The sequence below is a fragment of the Bos javanicus genome, chromosome 5, assembly GCF_032452875.1.
Source record: "Bos javanicus breed banteng chromosome 5, ARS-OSU_banteng_1.0, whole genome shotgun sequence".
Taxonomy (NCBI): Eukaryota; Metazoa; Chordata; class Mammalia; order Artiodactyla; family Bovidae; genus Bos; species Bos javanicus.
The window spans coordinates 119,554,218-119,568,926 of record NC_083872.1 but is presented as its reverse complement, the minus strand read 5'-3'; positions in this window follow the sequence as shown (position 1 = coordinate 119,568,926).

Below are 14,709 nucleotides of genomic sequence, written 5' to 3'. Positions count from 1 at the left end.
CACAGTGAACTATCACCCAGCCTAAGAAGAATGACGTAATGCCATCTGAAGCAGCATGGACGGCATAGCGGTGATCACACCAAGTGAAGGATGTTAAAGAAAGACAAAGACCATGTAACACCACTTGCGATAGTACATTATGTGTGATATTATGTGACACCTAGAAACCGCTGGAACTGGGGGGGCCTCCCTGCATGGTCCTTGGGTCCCCACGGGCCGTCTGTTTTGCAGGAGGCAACACACATGCCCCCTTGCTCCTCTCTCAGCTCGCCTCACCCGCTCGTCCCCCACGGGGTCCACAGTTCTGGTCCCTCTGTCTCCATCACTGCTAAGTCGCTTCAGTCGTGTCCGACTCTGTGCGACCCCACAGATGGCAGCCCACCAGGCTCCCCCGTCCCTGGGATTCTCCAGGCAAGAACACTGGAGTGGGTTGCCATTTCCTTCTCCGATGCTGCCCTGCAAATAGGCTCAGCAGCACCGTCTTTCTAGGCTCCACACATACACGCCTGAATACACGATATTTGTCTTTCTCTTTCTGACTGACTTTACCCTGTGCCATAGGCTCTAGGTTCACCCACCTAATCAGCGCTGACTCGAATGCATTCTTTTCTTTAGCTGGGTAATATTCCATAGTATATAGGTGCCACAGTCCATTCATCTGTTGATGGGCATCTAGATTGCTTCCTAGCTATTATAAATAGTGCTGCTTAAAAAATGACATAAATGAATTTATTTATAAAACAGAAACAGACTCACAGACATAGGGAATGAATTTATGGTTACCAAGGGGGCAAGGGGGTGGGGAGGGGCAAGTCAGGAGTTTGGGCTTGGAAGCTGTAACTGCCCTGTGTAAAACAGACAAATGACAGGTACCAGGTCTCAGGAGGAGAGGGGAGCAGGGGACCAGAGACTGTGATTTGACTCCTTTTTCCTGGAGGGAACTCAAGTAAAGCTTGGGCTGCATCTATTTTCCCCGAGAAGATGAGAGAAAAGGAGCTCGTTCTGCTTCTATGGGCAAGCCGCTCGTCCTCTGGATAAAGTGGGTCTTGGGGGCTTTCTGTTGGTTCAGAAGCTGGGAAGTCCTACCTGCAGAGTCTCAAGAGGAGTTTCAATGTTTCTGATTATTTTGTCTTTTTCTTGAGACTATTAGGAAAAGAGTCCCACAGTACAAAGTAGAAAACACAAGAGGATGAAGCACTTCTAATATGTGTTTTATATCATCAGGGTGTTACTAGTCAAAAAGCCGACTTCCACATTTTTTTCCTTTTGCTTATGCTACACGAAGATTAAAAAAAAAATCCTTTTCCTAATGTCAGCAAGTTGGGAGAAGATGTATTTATACACAATGTGTAAGAGTGTCAACTGGAACACACTTTTTTTTTTGTGGAAAAAAAGCAAGGGGGTGAGAGAAATTGGGAGATTGGGATTGACACAAGGGAAGACCCCTGGAGGAGGAAAGGGCACCCACTCCAGTGTTCTTGCCTGGAGAATCCCACGGACAGAGGAGCCTGGAGCGCCTCAGCCCTTGGGGTCGTAGAGACTTGGACACGACTGAGGGACAAACACTTCCACTTTCATAAAATGGAATACACTTAAAGATCCATTTAAAATGAATTAAAGGCTAAAAGTCGTACTCTTTTGGAATAACACGCACTTAGGACTGGCTCGTTCATTTCAGCGGGGCTAGCAGCAGCAGTACTCTTATTGCCCTGTCGTGTCCGACTCTCTGCGACCCCAAGGACTGCGTCCGCCAGGCTCCTCTGTCCATGGGATTCTCCAGGCAAGAGTACTAGGGTGGGTGCCATGCCCTCCTCCAGGGGATCTTTCCCACCCAGGGATTGAACCCGGGTCTCCCTCACTGTGGGCAGATTCTTTACCATCTGAGCCACCAGGGAAGCACCAACAGATCCAGAACCCCCAATCCAGGTCCCCAGGGGTCTTTAATATCATTTGATCCTGGGGGTGTCACCCACTGGACTGTGGGTGGCGGCGCACTGCTTCTGCTGTGACCAGCAGGTGTGACGGAAGCCCGTAAGCCTGCCTGGGTCACCACCCATCAACACCCAAGCCCGAGAGCGACTGAAAGCCGGGGTGCCCGCCGGGGTCCCTGTGACACAGTGCTGCATCCCCGAGAGAGACCCCAGAGCAGGCTGTGTGCGTCCTGAGCTCCGACCCTGCTGGGGCGTCCCAGGGGCTGCTCCTTCCTTCTCTGCTCTTGGCTCATCTCTGAACCTCCAGCCCCAGCAGGGCATGTCCCAGCCCCGCCTCCAGCTGGGCTCAGGGCAGAGGGTGCTGACCTTAGCTCAGAGAGGAGGGGGGTCCAGGCTGGAACTGGTCAGTGGGCCCACCACGGGGACAGGCCCGAGTCTGGCGCTTCCCCAGAGAAACGAGGCGGCTGGGTCTCCTGGAGGTCGTGACCGAGTGGGTGTGGGCCTGAGACCCAAGCCACGGGTGGCGGGCCGGGAGGCGAGCTGCTCCCTGGAGCCCAAGACGGGTGTTTCCCCTTCGCCACTTTCCCTGCGGAGGTGAAGTTCTGCAGTTTGAGAACTGTCGTGCGCCCTTACCCCGAGGGCGTGCCCGCTTCAGATGTGCCCCGTGCTCCTCCCGGAGCGAGCGGTGGGCAGAGCGTGGGGCGCCTCGGCCCCTCGAGCCGGCACAGCAGCGCCCCTCGAGTGACCGGGCCCTCGCTGAGGACCGTCTGGACGTCCTCGTGTGCTCTCTGCCGCCCTCCAGAGGCCGCCTCCTGCAGCCGGCGGGCGGGCTGGGTCTCCTGCGGTTCCCGGCGAACCCCACCCCTCCGTCCTGACTCCTGCTCCGGGCCGGGAGGGGGCTTCACTCTGGGGCCTCGTCTGCTCCTGGAGATCCACGCATCCGGGGAAGCAGCTCGCCCGGCCTCAGACGGAGGGCGATGGATGTGCCAGGCAGTGAGCACGATCCACCTCCTGGGCACTGGTCTGTTCCGGGCAGAGAGGGACTGCCCCAGGGGACCCAGGCAGGGACCCTGCTAACCCCACCAGGACTGCTGGGCCCTTGAGCCCGCTTCTCACTCGCTGAGGACGGGGAAGCGGGGTTGAGAGCCTCTGGACACTGCCTGGCTACCAGGAAGGAAGCCAGGTTGAATAAAGACGCCCAAAGGAAGGCACGGTCAAGAAACGCACCTTTGGGGACATCAATAATCTGGATCACGCCAAACCTGAGGCTTCCATGAACTCTGGGATTTTAATTTATACGAATTAGGAGACATCTTCTAGGTATGATACCTATAAAAGAACATGTAACATAAGCATAAGTTATAAAACATTGTGATAAAAAAAATCTGAAAAAATCCCTGTGAAACTATCATCCAAAAGAAGGATGAGAATATTCTTTAAATATTTGTTTTTGGTTCAGTTGCACGTCTTTTGATTATTGATATTCTGTATATCCTCCACACTCTCTTTCCTTAGCTGTGTGTTACTAACGAGCCTCAATTTACGACTTTTTTTTTCAGTTTTTATGTTGTCTTTTGATGAACAGATGTTCATATTTTAATGTGATTTAATTAATCAATGTCTAGTTTTATGGTTAGTGTTTTATATTTGTTTGTTAATTTGCTTTAAACAATTGTTCTCTGCTGTGGAGGTGGTTTTATGTCATCATTTTCTCAAAATTGTAAGATTTTGCCTTTCACAGTTAATTTGTATGGAATTTTGCATATGATGTCAGATATGGAATCCATTGCACGTCACCTTTAAGAATTGTGTTTAGGTAGGTAACCTTTTTGGGTGAAGAAAGTTTTAGTCTATTGTTATATTACAATGAGTTTTAAAAATATCAAGGTGTTGGATTTTATGAAATGATTTTTTGCATATTTTAAGATAATTATAGGGCTCTTCTCCTTTAATAAGTCAACTTGGGAAGCTATAACACATTTTTCTTAGGTAAACCCACTCTTTCATGCCTTGAATGAAACAAACATAATAACTATTTTTTATAGATATCTAGATAATTCTACTAACAATTTGCTTAAGATTTTAGCATCTATATTCTATTTTGTTATCAAAATTTTATCAGCTCCTTGAAGGATTTGGATAATATCAATTCCTTTTCTAGTCTTTATAAGAATCTTTATACACGTGGATAGTCTATCGTTGGAAGGTTGAAAACATATATCTCTAAAATCATTTGGATCTAGTGTTTTTAAGTACACATGACATTCGTTTAATGTTTGTGGGACTATCAGAATTTCTATTTTTTCTTAAGTTTTTCTTTTTTGGAAGATTGTGTATTTTGTTTAAGTTTTCAGGTGGTTATAAATTAATTCCAAGTATTCTCTCTAACACAGGGAACTGTACTCAGTTTTTGTGATAACCTACAAGGGAAGAAGAAGATTTGTATTTATGTGTATGTGTATTTTTATGTGTATGTATATGCATGCTCAGAGGCTTCGGTCGTGTCCGACTCTTTGTGACCCGATGGACTGTAGTTGCCAGGCTCCTCTGTCCATGGGATTCTCCAGACAAGAATACTGAGTGGGCTGCCATGCCCTCCTCCAGGGGATCTTCCCGACCCAGGGATGGAACCCACATGTCCTGCGTCTCCTGCACTGCAGGCGGATTCTTTACCGCTGAGCTACTGGGGAAGCCATATATAAACACACACACACACACACTACGGAGCAGGGTCCCTGTGCTGTACGGCAGGTCCCTGTTTGTTATCGGTTCTAAATACAGTGGTGCGTACACGTCCGTCCCAAGCGCCCTAACTGCCCTTCCTGCCAACACATCCCCTTGGGAACCATAAGTTTTCCCCTATGTCTGTGAGTTTGTTTTGGTCTTGTAAATAACCTATATGTGAAAATAATCTGAAAAAGAATGAAAATCTATGTGTCTGAATCACTTTCCTATATGCCTGAAACTAGAACAACATTGTAAATCAGTTATTCCCCGACTGAAAAAAGTAAAATTAATAAATCATCAGCTCAAAAATGTGTTCTTGGCACCCCTCCACCCTCGGCTGCAGCTCCGGCCAGCCCCTGCCCAGCCCTCCTTTTAACAGCGCTGAGTGTTTATCCCCTCCTTTCCCCCTGTCCGTCTGTCTCAGTAGAGACTTGGTCTATTTGATTAGTTTTTGCACAGGACCAACATGGTTAGTTCACCTACATTTAGTGTTTCTCATGGCCTCCACCTTTTTATTTTCTATACTGCGGGGTTCTATATCCTCAGTTCAGTTCAGTTCAGTCGCTCAGTCATGTCTGACTCTTTGCGACCCCATGAACCGCAACACACCAGGCCTCCTGTCCATCACCAACTCCTGGAGTTTACTCAAACTCATGTCCATGGAGTCGGTGATGCCATCCAACCATCTCATCCTCTGTCATCCCCTTCTCCTCCTTCCCAGCATCAGGGTCTTCTCCAATGAGTCAGCTCTTCCCATCAGGTGGCCAAAGTATTTGAGTTTCAGCTTCAACATCAGTCCTTCCAGTGAACACCCAAGACTGATCTCCTTTAGGATGGACTGGTTGGATCTCCTTGCAGTCCAAGGGACTCTCAAGAGTCTTCTCCAACACCACAGTTCTTCAGCACTCAGCTTTCTTTATAGTCCAACTCTCACATCCATACATGACTACTGGAAAAACCGTAGCCTTGACTAGACGGACCTTTGTTGGAAAAGTAATGTCTCTGCTTTTTAATATGCTGTCTATATCCTAGGTTTTAAAAATATTTATTTTTATTTACTTATTTGGCTGCACTGTCCTAGCTGTGGCGTGTGTGACCCAGTTCCCTGACCAGGAATTGAACCCAGGCCCCTGCATTGGGAGCTTGCAGTCTTAACCAGTGGACCACCAGTCGAAGTCCCTCTACATCCTAGGTTTAAATACTAGACCTTTTCTCAAAGTTCCTCTTTTCCTGAATCTCACCTGCCTTGCTATGTGGTATCTTCACCATCCTTCACTTTAAAGTACCTTCTAATTATCATTTAGGAACGTGTCCATCAATTGCCAAAGCTGAGAGTGTAAAGTACTCGTCTGTTTCTTGCTGACATCTGATGTAACTGTCTGTCACGCATGTTCTGGGACACTGGCTGATATGTGCTTTCTGCCCGGCGTTTGTACCTTCATGCAAGGGATGCTCTGACTCACAGGGCTTACCCTCGCTTTCAGAACGTCCATCTCTCATTCTATTCACGTGATGCATTTAGGTAATTTCTTCAGATCTATCTGAAGCGAGTAGATTTTTCTCTCTTCAGCTGTTTGCCTACCCACTGAATTTTATGTCAACAATTACAATTTCCATTTCGAGGGGGTCATTTTTCCCCATTTCTGCCAATTCATCAGTACCTCTTGCTTCTAGTTCATTTTTTCATAATTTCAGTTTTGTTTTTAACATTTAACAAACGGTTAGCTTCTGTCCCACAGTTGGTGTTTCACATGTTAAGCCCAGGTGGATGCAGCTTCTGTCCCACAGTTGGTGTTTCCGCATGTTAAGCCCAGGTGGATGCAGCTTCTTTCCCACAGTGGGTGTTTCCACATGGTAAGCCCAGGTGGATGCAGCTATGCGCGTTACATCCCTGCCGACTTGTTGGTGGAGGTGTTTCCCTTGTGTGCTTGGTGATTTTCCAACATGAGCTCCTTTTGGGGAGACTTTTATCCCCGATTGTTAGAGAATCATGGAGGTCACATGGAGAGTGACTTTCTCCAAAGAAGACTGTGCTCCGTCCACTTCTGGAGACGTGGCTGACCCGAGATGCCGTCCTGACCCCTGTGCTGCCCTCGGTGGCCACCCCTGTGGGGTCACTGCCTGCTCTGTCCAGCCCAACTTTCTGACTCCCCCTTCCTTGGTAATTCCGATTACTCCCTCAGCCCTAAAAAGGAAAAAATAAAATTCTCCCTGGGTGGAGTAAGTTAGAACTTTCCTTGGAGCTATCTTGCTTGTGTTGATGGTACTTCTTGCTCCAGGAGGACGTGGTGGGCACGGCTGTGCTGACACCTGCATTCCTGTCCGACTTCGGGTCACCAGGCTCTGAGCTCACCCCTGCGGCTGGTTTGCAGCAGCACCGTCAGTGCCTTCATCCCCAACCCGTCACATGACACTCGGCTGAGTCCGTGAGTGAGGGAATGCTGGACTTAGGACGCTGAGGACCTGCTCAGCACGGCGGTGTGGGGTCTTGGTGCACGACAGTAAGTGACAGTGATCTGTGATGCCTCCTGCCAGCAAAGACGACCTCTTGTGATTTTGGCCAGTTCTGCATCTATTTTACATCATAAACGTGTATTATGTCTTTATGCATCAAGTCGTAATGGCTCCACCATTGTCTAAATTAACTAAATTCTAAATCAGGAGAATTAAGCTTTCATTTGAATAACATGTCCTTCTGAGAATATCGATCCTGAAACTAATTCTTGCTGACTGTTCTTTTGGAAAAGTTATTATAATGCAGTGATCAGGCTTTTTATTAAAAAACAGGATGATGTAACATGTTAATGAGCTTATCCCCTCTTTGATTTAATCCCCTGGAGAAGGAAATGGCAACCCACTCCAGCATTCTTGCCTGGAAAAACCCATGGACACAGGAGCCTGGTGGGCCACAGTCCATGGGGTCACAGAGAGCTGGACACGACTGAGCAGCTAATTGACAAAGATTTAATAGCGTGGTCAGTGTTGTTTCCAGAGGCCCAGTCATCCTCAGCCGCGTGTGCAGAGGGTGGGAATGGCGCTCCTTCGGGACCAGTTTGAGATCCTAAGTCTTTCCCAATATTTTGAACAGGACTTTATTCAGATATAGGGTCTTTACAAATGCAACCCTGTTTAGAAGAGACCATGCGGATGTGGGTGGGCCTTAGTCTCATGGCTGGGGTCCTAAGAAGAAGAGATTTGATGCTGACCCAGGGACTCACAGGGTGGAGGCCACGAGAAGGAGGCAGAGATCAGAGTGTGTCTGTGAGCCGAGGCGCCCCCAGGGCCTCCGGAACCACCAGGAGCTAAGAGGAGGGCAAAGAAGGACCCCCGGAGGCTGTGGAGGAAGCACGGCCCTGTCGGCACCGTGACCTTGGGCTTCCGGCCTCCTGACCGTGAGAGCCGTGCCGTGGGGCGCCTTGTTACCGCAGCCCCAGGAAACTCACAGGGGGCGGGACCCAGTGCACTAACCTTCCTGCCGGCCGCCTGGCGAGGCTGTAATTAGGACAGTCAGAGCGATTCCAGTCCTGACCCCAGACGACACCACAACCGTTCATGCTTCTGCGGCTTTGATTGTTCAGAGATGAACCGTGTCTCTGGGGAGAAGCCGGATTCCTGGGGTGGAGGAGGCTGGACCCAGCGTCGCCGCATCCTAACGGGCCACATGGCCCTGGCCGCTGCCTCCCTGCACCCGCGCTCTGAGCCGGAGCAGGTTGGAGGCAGTGGGGCTGTGTTTCCAGCTTGCCTTTGAGCATCAGGCTAGACAGTGACGCAGACGCGGTGCAGCTTTGGGCCCGTGGGGCCTCAGGCAATGATGAGCAAGCATCTGAGCTTTGTCTTTAGGATCATAAACCCAGGCTGGGCTCTATGATCATGGCAACAATGACCACACCCCACTTTGGGATGTTGACATGAGGTTTGAGGAGAACACGTCTGAACCAGGAGGGCGGTGCACCCCCAGAGTGGGCGGCAGCTCCGAGCCCGGGGCCCCGATCTCAGGGGGACGTGATCATGGCCGGTTGGGAGGGTCCAGGTGCTGCAAGCTGAGGCTTGGGTGGTGTGCAGGACCCTGGGTGGGAGGAGGGGGACTCCAGTCTCTGAGGCCAAGGGTAGGTCCTGGGAGGGGGCCGGCCTCATCCTTGTGTGATGAAGCCCCTCGGGGGCACTTCTCTGCTTCGCCCACAGCCAACCCCGACAAGGGTGGCCAGGAGCAGCTCTGGATAAAGGCTTTCAAGGAAAGCTCTGGAATGAGGTCCTTCGGAATGAGGTCCTACTGGCTGGCAGATTCCTGAGCCGTGGGAGGAAGACCAGCTGACAGCTGGGGAGCCCCTGTGCAGGGCAGGGGCCTCGAGGGGGCCTCTCGCTCCAGGGAGCTTTCACGAGGCACGTTCGTTACAGAGTTAGAGATGGAGTGTGGAATTTCTCCACGTGGCTGGGAGCCTGGCCGATTCTGAGCTCCTGGGATGAAGTTAAGGGTGATTCTTGAAAATCAGTGCGCTCTGTCTTTCCCCTCCAACCCCTCCCCTGCCTACACGAGCACGCATACACGCATATCCACGCGTGAGTGAGCGCACACATGCACGCTGAAGGCAGTAGTTGAGAGGGTCTCCGGGGACGTGTCACATTCTAAACCTGCCTGGACGGACTGTGACTTGGTGCTGACATCTGTTTGCAGGTCCCTCCAATACTTTGACCACCTGATGCAAAGAGCTGACTCATTGGAAAAGACCCTGATGCTGGGAAAGATTGGGGGCAGGAGGAGAAGGGGATGACAGAGGATGAGGTGGTTGGATGGCATCACCAACTCAATGGACATGGGTTTGTGAGGACTCTGGGAGTTGGTGATGGACAGGGAGGCCTGGTGTGCTACGGTTCATGGGGTTGCAAAGAGTTGGACACAGTTGAGTGACTGAAATAAACTGAACTGGGAGAGTAGGAATGTTGAGGTGGGAAGAGGTTACTGTTTGAGGCGGGTGTTTAGGACAAGCTGCCCTCCTGATGCTGAGTGGGTAGCCTCCTCGTGGGACCCGGGGTGGTTTGCCTGCAAAGTGACGAGTCTGAAGCTAGCCCTTGGCCGGAGCCCTCCATGCTCCTGGGGCAACAGCAGAGTTTGTATAAAAGCCGCGCCGCTTGGACAGGCAGACGCTTGTGTCCACACATGCCGTCCCGTCATTGCTTACAGCAGCCGTGCCTGGACATTAGCGCCACACCTCGCAGCTTCTGACCTTCCCATGAGCTTTCTCTCAACCCGAATCCTGCTCCCATGGGTGCAAAGACTGTATTTTCAAGGCTTTGTGGGTCTCGCTGTGACACCTCTGCTGACCCACCGCACGGCCCCCTGACAAGGCAGCACTTAGCGTCTTGTGCAGGCACGGGGATGGGTGGTCCCTCCAGACCCCGGGGCCCGTTTAGCATCCCAGGCTCCACCTGCCCAGGGGAACCACCCGCCCAGGACGCGCAGGGTGGCCGGGGCCCCGGGGCTGTTTCCCAGCAGAGATGGCTCCTCATGAGCAGGAGCCAGCACAGGCAGCACTTTGGCTGTGACGGGAGGTGGCTGCTGGTGGCCTGGCATGGTCTGTGTATGGGTCCAACCCCAGCCTCAGCCCAGGCCCCCGCCCCGTGCCAGCCTCGCATGTCCTCAGGGCCTCAGCCACCACCCTGCTGCCAGCCCCCGAGGGCCAGGGCTCAGCATCCTTGGCTCTCGCAGCCATGCAGGAACACAGGTACGCAGCTGTCGCTCTGAGTGCCATCAGGGCCACGCTGCAGTTTCATGGACCATTAACGATTCGCTAATATTGTTTTAGTTTGCAAATTAGTGCAGCTCCGTGAGTGTGGGGAGGGTCCGTGGCTGCCATCAATCAGCCAGGAGCTCCTCAAGCATGAGATCAAAGCGATTTCCAGGCTTTGAGGCTCAACAGCAATTACTGTGACCCAGGTGGGAGGGGAGCTGCGGAGGGCTTTCCGCGGTTCTGCTGACTCCATTCCTGACTTGGGAGTGAAGCACACAAGGATTGCAGGTGAGGGCACTCAAGTCCCTCAGTCCCTAGAGACACAGCCATTGGAGCACAGCCCCATGATGGTGCTGCTCCCGAGGTGGGGGGACAGGGAGCCCTGAGGACCCCCAGACCCCTCCGCCCAGCTCCTGGGTCCAGGGACCAGGTGAGGCACTGGGTTTGCTGAGGAGTCAGACAGCTCTCCCTAGGGACCACGTGGTCCCCATTCTTCCCAGCCTGAAGCACCAGCTTGTCTTGCTGTTACATGTTTAGACGAGACGCTCATGAAAGCCTCAACAATTCTGTGATGTTTTAGTCTGGAAGGCGGTTCAGAGACGTGTTGGGAGCAGGTGCAGGCCTGAACGTGGGTCGGATGTGTCTGAGCGGATCCTGTTGTTGTTACTGTTGTCAAATCTCCCGTAATGACTGTAACATCTTCCCCCCAGGAGGACTCAGGAGGATTGGTGGAGGCCGGCTGGCTGAGCCTGACGCCGGCTCAGGGGGGTTCATCACACAGCCGGCAACTATTAGCTCACTCAGGCCTCTTGGTCACCCCGTGAAGCCGGTCTTCCAGCTACAGATGAGCTGCGTTCCCCATAATTCATGCGTCCAGGTCCTGCCCCCGGGACCGTGGAGTGTGTGTCTGTGTCCCGATCTCCTCTTCCTATAGGACACCAGGCCCCCTGGACCAGGGTCCCACCCCGGGGACCTCACTTAATCTAACAGCCTCTGTGAAGACCCTGGGTCACACTCTGTTGGGTTAGGACTCCAACTTATGAATTGTGGGGGGACACAGTTCATCTGTAGCAGGGAGACCTGCTTTGTGGGGTGACCAAGCGCCCGGGGGAGCTAATGTGTGCCGGCTGTCGGTTTTGTTAAGACCAGAGCATGCAGCCAAACCTGAGTACCCTGGGAGTGGCCCATCCATTAAGGAGGAGGAGTGAATTATGCAGGAAAGCGGAGTAAGACGTGCATGGTTTAATGCCTTCAGGGGAACCTTACTGATACAGTTCCCTCAAAAATCCCTAAAGGCAAAAACTAATTAGCAAAATTGACGTGGTGGAAAAACTGTTAACCATACCTTTCAAAAAATGTAAAATGTGACCCCAATGAAAGTATTTCAATAAAATCAAATGAAGTATGTGGGAAGTACCTTATCTGCCCAAGTATTGACATTTGAAGAAAGAATTAAATTGGTTCAATAGAATTTCAAAAATTCGGATTCAAGGGATGCTTGTCAGAGTGGGCATAATTTCGATGAAAATATTTGTATTAAAATATCTTTTTGGGTGAAACTGCTGGTTCCAGGACTGTGGCGGCGATGGTTAGCAGGACAAGCTCGGACATGGTAGCACAGTCAGCATAGACGTTGGTGGCTCAGGTAAGAGTGACGAATGAATGCTAAAATTAGAGGGGAGACAAACTTCATTGTTCAAAATTGTATTTGAAATAATTTCAGACTTAAAAATGCAAAAAGAGAAAATAAGAGTATATATAAAATTTTTAAAAGAAAAACATTGAGGAAAATAGGGAATCATAAAAAAATCTTAAATAAGCAAAAAAGAGTAAATAATTGTGCTATAGAGTGGACATATAGAAAGCAAATAATGAAAGTATTCCACTAAAAACATTACCAGTATTTACATTATTTGCAAATGGTATAAAGAAAGCAATTAAGAGAATAAGTCAGGTTGTATTAAAACAACTACTGTTTACGAGGGATGTATGTTAAATAAGCATAGAGGAAATTTGAGAATTGATATTATTGAAGGCAGGAGAAGAAGGGGACGGCAGAGGATGAGATGACTGGATGGCATCACTGACTCAATGGTCATGAGTTTGAGCAAGCTCTGGGAGTTGGTGACGGACAGGGAAGCCTGGCGTGCTGCAGTCCATGGGGTCACAAAGAATCAGACACGACTGAGCAACTGAACTGAACTGAATACCAATAAAAATAGATATATGTCACATTAGCCCAGACCAAAGGAAAACAGAGGCTTTACAAATATTGGACTGACTAGACTTTGAGGCTGAACGTATTTTTAGAGAGAAAAAGAACATTTCTTTATGACCAAAGGGCCAATTTGACAGGAAATATGACAATTATGCACTTTTAAGCATTTACAAGCTTGTAAATTGGCAGAGAAGAGTAAGCAAATCACATTTATGCATGGAGATGTTCTCACTCCTCTCTCAGTGACTCCTGGATGGACGGAAAAACAGCAGGATACAGAGAAGCTGAGCATGATTCGCCCATGTCACCTAATAGACTTATGGAAGCGTGGCACCCAAGTAATGCAGAATATGTATGCTTCTCATGGCCAAATGGAAGGTGTATTGCTGGTCATAAAGCATGTGAATGCGGTATAAATGCTGTGTGTGTGTGTGTGCGCGTGCTCACGCGCGTGCTCGGTTGTTCAGTCATGTCCGACTCTTTGTGACCCCATGGACTGTAGCCCGCCAAGCTCCTCTGTCCACCGGATTCTCCAGGCAAGAATACTGGAGTGGGTTGCCATTCCCTCCTCCAGCGGGTATTCACAATTCAGGGATAAATGCTGTGGTTAATAGTAAAAAGCATTTTGAATTAATTTAGCTTTAATTCAATTTTCGTATTTTTTTTTTAAGGAAAGAAGTTTATAAACTAGTTCTACAAGGAAGGGGGAAACAGTGTCATCATACCTAAGCTTTTCGTTAAACAAGATTTAAAATGTTCAAATCAGGAAGTATTTAAATTCTTTCACACGCTCAAACAACAGCAAAAAGCAGGCTGCTCAGCCTGCACGACACAGGGTGTCCTGGCGCACATGCCCCGTGTCCCAGGCACCCTGAACCTGGAGAGGTGTTTCGAGTCTGAGGCGCAGAGGCACTCAAGGGCAGATGGAGGTCAAAGGCTAGAATTCAGGCCACATTCTCAGATCAGCGGGGATATAAATGGGAAATCAATACCAGGAAATCAGAAATTCTGCGCAGCACCTGGACATTAAGCAAACCTTTTCTATAGCTCATGGGTTAAAGGAGTCACGGAGGAAACCTCAGGACGTCTTGCGTATCGGAGGCGACACTGAAGATGCAGTGTCCTTCGCAGGCTGCCCAGCCCCCTGTGCAGGCTCTCCTCCGCTGGGGAGGTCAGGAAGGTCTGCTGCTCGGCCCCCCACTCCCCGCGCTGTTCCCTGCCCTCTCCCCTGGCCCCAAAGGCTCTTCCCAGGTCGGGGCCCCCTGCGGTGGGTCGGCAGGCACCCAGGCGTCCGTCTGCCCCCTGCGCCGTTCTTGCCTCGGGTCTCAGTGATTGGCGCTTGCTGTGGCTCTCGCCCTTTGCATGTTCTATTTCGGGAAGAGCTGCCTTTCTGCACGTTTAGCTGGGAACAGAGGTCGCCGTGTCTTTCTCCGATTATCCCTGTAGTCCACTTACTTGTAAGGCCCTCATCTCTCCAAGCCGGGCTGAGCCCCCATCCCCTGTCTGCTGGACCGCAAAGGTCTCCTGGGAACCCCAAGCCCTTCCTCATGTCCTGTCCCAGCGTCCACACCACAGCCAGGCAGGTGTTTGTAAACACAAGCGGATCCTGCTGTGCCCCCGCGGCTTCTCCGTGTACTTGGACAAAACCCACTCACGTCCCTGTGACCTTTGAGGCCAGGTGGTCCACCCCTGCCCCCGGCCCCACCTCCTTCAGTTCCTGCCTCTGTCGGGGAGCCGCCTGCGGCCGTGGCTCCAGACACACCAGGCTCCTCCACAGCTGGCCACCCATCCCCATGCTGGGGGCCACCTGGACGTCACCTCCCACGGCCCCCCGCCAGTGACCCCTGCTTAGAGTTCATGAAACTTTTAACATTTCAGGTTGATACCTTCCACCAGTTTTGGAGGATTCCTGGGCGTCTTTTCTGTAAGTTTTCAGCTCTGATCTCTGCTCCGCTCCTCCTGAGACTCCACTCACACACAAGGTGGATCTTCGGTCCTTCCAGTGTTTCCTGAGTATTTCCACCCTTGTTTCACCGAGGACATCTTCCCACGCCTTTAGGATTGAAGGATCATCGGGAGGTCTGAGCATGTGCATGGAGGCGTGTAA